The 5,239-nt window shown below is 36.0% G+C and overlaps 1 non-coding gene across 1 annotated transcript; it reads right to left on the reverse strand.

Annotated features, from left to right (window-relative positions):
* Positions 1–3,336: 3,336 nt before the first annotated feature.
* LOC130954227 (small nucleolar RNA R71) lies at positions 3,337–3,440 on the reverse strand. The gene has a single exon (XR_009076229.1). It is a non-coding gene; the product is annotated as a small nucleolar RNA R71 (small nucleolar RNA).
* Between the last annotated feature and the right edge of the window lie 1,799 nt (positions 3,441–5,239).

Raw genomic sequence — 5,239 nt, forward strand, 5'->3', positions numbered from 1 at the left:
AAGTGGTTGTCAGTCACCTTGTTCATGAGTGAGAATGATGATGAGTGTCACGGATCATCACATTCATCAAGTTGAAGAACAAGTGATATCTTAGAACAAGAACAAGCGGAATTGAATGGAAGAACAATAGTAATTGCATTAATACTCGAGGTACAGCAGAGCTCCACACCTTAATCTATGGTGTGTAGAAACTCCACCGTTGAAAATACATAAGCACAAGGTCTAGGCATGGCCGTGAGGCCAGCCTCCCAATGATCTAAGAACTAGATGTCCGAAGATAGCTACCAAAGTCTCGATACAAATACAATAGTAAAAGGTCCTACTTATAGATAACTAGTAGCCTAAGGTGTACAAAGATGAGTAAATGACATAAAAATCCACTTCCGGGCCCACTTTGGTGTGTGCTTGGGCTGAGCAATGAAGCATTTTCGTGTAGAGACTCTCCTTGGAGTTAAACGCCAGCTTTAGTGCCAGTTTGGGCGTTTAACTCCCAATTAGGTGCCAGTTCCGGCGTTTAACGCTGGAATTTCTTGAGGTGACTTTGAACGCCGGTTTGGGCCATCAAATCTTGGACAAAGTATGGACTATTATATATTGCTGGAAAGCCCAGGATGTCTACTTTCCAACGCCGTTGAGAGCGCGCCAATTGGGCTTCTGTAGCTCCAGAAAATCCACTTCGAGTGCAGGGAGGTCAGAATCCAACAGCATCTGCAGTCCTTTTGAGTCTCTGGATCAGATTTTTGCTCAGATCCCTCAATTTCAGCCAGAAAATACCTGAAATCACAGAAAAACACACAAACTCATAGTAAAGTCCAGAAAAGTGAATTTTAATTAAAAACTAATAAAAATATAATAAAAACTAACTGAAAGATACTAAAAACATACTAAAAACAATGCCAAAAAGCGTACAAATTATCCGCTCATCAGCTACCAAATTATTGGAGCCATTGTTGATGATCACAAATTCCGTGCACCAAGTTTTTGGCGCCGTTGCCGGGGATTGTTCGAGTATGGACAACTGACGGTTCATCTTGTTGCTCAGATTAGGTAATTTTCTTTTCAAAAAATTTTCAAAAATTTTTCAAAATTTTTCTTTGTTTTCGTTTTTCCAAAAAAAATTTATTATTTTCAAAAAAAAATAAAAAAAATTTTAAATTTTTCTATGGCTTCAAAACTTTCAAGAATGAATTCTAGAGTTTCATGGTAACATGTTGAATCCTAGCTGGCTACAAAGCCATATTCAAACTCCTTTGGAATTGGTCTTCAACTAATCACTACAATGCATGTAATTCCATCCTAAAGCTGACTGGCTATTAAGCCATGTCAAACCCTTTGATTGGAGCTTTGGGTTAACATTGAAAGATTCCTGGAATTCTTCTTAAAGATTTTGAATTATTTTCTTTTCCCATATGTTTTTCGAAAAAGATAAAAGAAAATACAAAAAAATAGAAAATCATAAAAATCAAAAACATTTTGTGTTTCCTGTTTGAGTCTTGAGTCAATTTTTAAGTTTGGTGTCAATTGCATGTTTTAAAAATCTCTTGCATTTTTTTTCGAAAAACTCATGCATTCATGGTGTTCTTCATGATCTTCAAGTTGTTCTTGGTAAGCCTTCTTGTTTGATCTTGATGTTTTCTTGTTTTATATTTTTTGTTGTTTATCATATGCATTTTTCGTTTGTTAGTATCTATGCATTAAAGATTTCTAAGTTTGGTGTCTTGCTTGTTTTCTTTGCATCAAAAATTTTTCAAAAATATGTTCTTGATGTTCATCATGATCTTCAAAGTGTTCTTGGTGTTCATCTTGACATTCATAGTGTTCTTGCATGCATCATGAGTTTTGATTCATAATTTTCATGTTGTGAGTCATTTTTGTTGTTTTTCTCTCTCATCATTAAAAATTCAAAAATAAAAAATTATCTTTTCCTTATTTCCCTCCAAATTTTTGAAATTTTGGGTTGACTTGGTCAAAAATTTTTAAAAATTAGTTGTTTCTTACAAGTCAAGTCAAATTTTCAATTTCAAAAATCCTATCTTTTCAAAACTTTTTCAAAAATCAAATCTTTTTCATTTTTATCTTATTAATTTCAAAATATTTTTTTCAAAAATCTTTTTCTTGATTTTATTTCAAAATTTCGAAATTACACTAACAATTAATGTGATTGATTCAAAAATTTGAAGTTTGTTACTTTCTTGTTAAGAAAGGTTCAATCTTTAAATTCTAGAATCATATCTTTTAGTTTCTTGTTAGTTAAGTAATTAATTTTAATTTTAAAAATTTAAATCTTTTTCATCTTATCTTTTTATCATATCTTTTTCAAAATTTTATCTTTTTCAAAAATTTGATTTCAAAATATCTTATCTAACATCTTATCTTCTTATTTTTTCAAATTTGACTTTAATATTTTTTTCAACTAACCATTTGATTTTTTGTTTGTTTCTTATCTTTTTCAAAACCACCTAACTACTTTTCCCTCTTTAATTTTCGAAAATATCTCATCTCTTTTTCAAAATTTCTTTTTAATTGTTTTAAATTTTAATTTTAATTATATCTTATCTTTAATTTTCGAAAATCATTAACTACTTTTTCAAAATTATTTTCGAATTCTCCCTCTCTTCTCTTCTTCTATTTATTTATTTATTTACTAACACTTCTCTTCACCTCTCTTCATCTCCAATCACTGCTTCTATCCTCACCCTTGTGATTGGATTCTCCACTTTTATTCCTTTCTTCTTCTACTAACAATAAGGAACCTCTTATAGAGGATTCCTCTTTCTTTTCTTGGTCTCTTCTTCCCTATATGAGTAGGAACAAGGAAAAGGCATTCTTGTTGAAGCTGATCCTGAACCTGAAAGGACTTTGAAGAGAAAACTAAGAGAAGCTAAATTACAACAATCCAAAGACAACCTTTCTGAAATTTTCGAACAAGAGAAGGAGATGGCAGCCGAACCCAACAACAATAATGCAAGGAGAATGCTAGGTGATTTCACTAAACCAACGTCCAAATTTGATGGAAGAAGCATCTCCATTCCGGCCATTGGAGCAAACAATTTTGAGCTGAAACCTTAATTAGTTGCTCTAATGCAATAGAACTGCAAGTTTTATGGACTTCCATCTGAAGATCCTTATCAGTTTTTAACTGAGTTCTTGCAGATTTGTGAGACTGTAAAGACGAATGGAGTAGATCCTGAAGTCTACAGGCTCATGCTTTTCCCTTTTGCTGTAAGAGACAGAGCCAGAACATGGTTGGACTCACAACCTAAAGATAGCCTGAACTCCTGGGATAAGCTGGTCACAGCCTTCTTGGATAAATTCTTTCCTCCTCAAAAGCTGAGCAAGCTTAGAGTGGATGTTCAGATCTTCAAACAAAAAGATGGTGAATCCCTCTATAAAGCTTGGGAAAGATACAAGCAGATGACCAAAAAGTGTCCTTCTGACATGTTTTTAGAATGGACCATATTAGATATATTCTATTATGGTCTATCTGAGTTTTCCAAAATGTCATTGGACCATTCTGCAGGTGGATCCATTCACTTAAAGAAAACGCCTGCAGAAGCTCAAGAACTTGTTGACATGGTTGCAAATAACCAATTCATGTACACTTCTAAGAGGAATTCCGTGAATAATGGGACGCCTCAGAGGAAGGGAGTTCTTGAAATTGATGCTCTGAATGCCATATTGGCTCAGAACAAAGTGTTGACTCAGCAAGTCAACATGATTTCTCAAAGTCTGAATGGATGGCAAAATGCATCCAACAGTACTAAAGAGGCAGCTTCTGAAGAAGCTTATGATCCTGAGAACCCTGCAATAGCAGAGGTAAATTACATGGGTGAACCTTATGGAAACACCTATAATTCATCATGGAGAAATCATCCAAATTTCTCATGGAAGGATCAACAAAAGCCTCAACAAGGCTTTAATAATGGTGGAAGAAACAGGCTAAGCAATAACAAGCCTTTTCCATCATCTTCTCAGCAACAGACAGAGAATTCTGAGCAGAGCCCCTCTAATTTAGCAAATTTAGTCTCTGATCTGTCTAAGGCCACTTTAAGTTTCATGAGTGAAACAAGGTCCTCCATCAGAAATTTGGAGGCACAAGTGGGCCAGCTGAGTAAGAAAGTCACTGAAACTCCTCCTAGTACTCTGCCAAGCAATACAGAAGAGAATCCAAGAGGAGAGTGCAAGGTCATTGATGTAACCAAGATGGCCGAATGCACAAGGGAGGAGAAGGACGAAAATCCTAGTGAGGAAGACCTCCTGGGACGTCTCTCAAGCAGGAAGGAGTTCCCTATTGAGGATCCAAAGGAATCTGAGGCTCATATAGAGACCATAGAGATTCCATTAAATTTCCTTCTGCCATTCATGAGCTCTGAAGACTATTCTTCCTCTGAAGAGGATGAAGATGTAACTGGAGAGCAAGTTGCTCAATATCTAGGAGCCATCATGAAGCTGAATGCCAAGTTGTTTGGTAATGAGACTTGGGAAAGTAAACCTCCCTTGCTCATTAGTGAACTAGATACATAGATTCATAAAACTTTACCTCAAAAGAGACAAGATCTTGGCAAATTCTCAATACCCTGTACCATAGGCACCATGACCTTTAACAAGGCTCTGTGTGACCTGGGGTCAGGCATAAATCTTATGCCACTCTCTGTAATGGAGAAGCTGGGGATCATTGAGGTGCAGCCTACCTTATTCTCATTACAATTGGCAGACAAGTCAGTAAGACAAGCTTATGGATCAGTAGAGGACGTGTTGGTAAAGGTTAAAGGCCTTTACATTCCTGCTGATTTCATAATCTTAGACAGTAGGAAGGAAGAAGATGAATGCATCATCCTTGGAAGACCTTTCCTAGCCACAGCAGAAGCTGTGATAGATGTTAACAGAGGAGAATTAGTCCTTCAATTGAATGGGGACTACCTTGTGTTTAAGGCACACGGCTATCCTTCTGTAGCAAGGGAGAGTAAGCATGCAGAGCTTCTCTCAATACAGAGTCAAACAGAGCCCCCACAATCAAACTCTAAGTTTGGTGTTGGGAGGCCACAACCAAACTCTAAGTTTGGTGTTGAACCCCCATATCTAAACTCTATGTTTGGTGTTGGGAGTCCACAACATTGACCTGACCACCTTTGTGGCTCCATGAGAGCCCACTGTCAAGCTATTGACATTAAATAAGCGCTTGTTGGGAGGCAACCCAATTTTTATTTATCTAATTTTATTTTTATTTAATTGTTATTTT

The sequence above is a fragment of the Arachis stenosperma genome, chromosome 1, assembly GCF_014773155.1.
Source record: "Arachis stenosperma cultivar V10309 chromosome 1, arast.V10309.gnm1.PFL2, whole genome shotgun sequence".
Taxonomy (NCBI): Eukaryota; Viridiplantae; Streptophyta; class Magnoliopsida; order Fabales; family Fabaceae; genus Arachis; species Arachis stenosperma.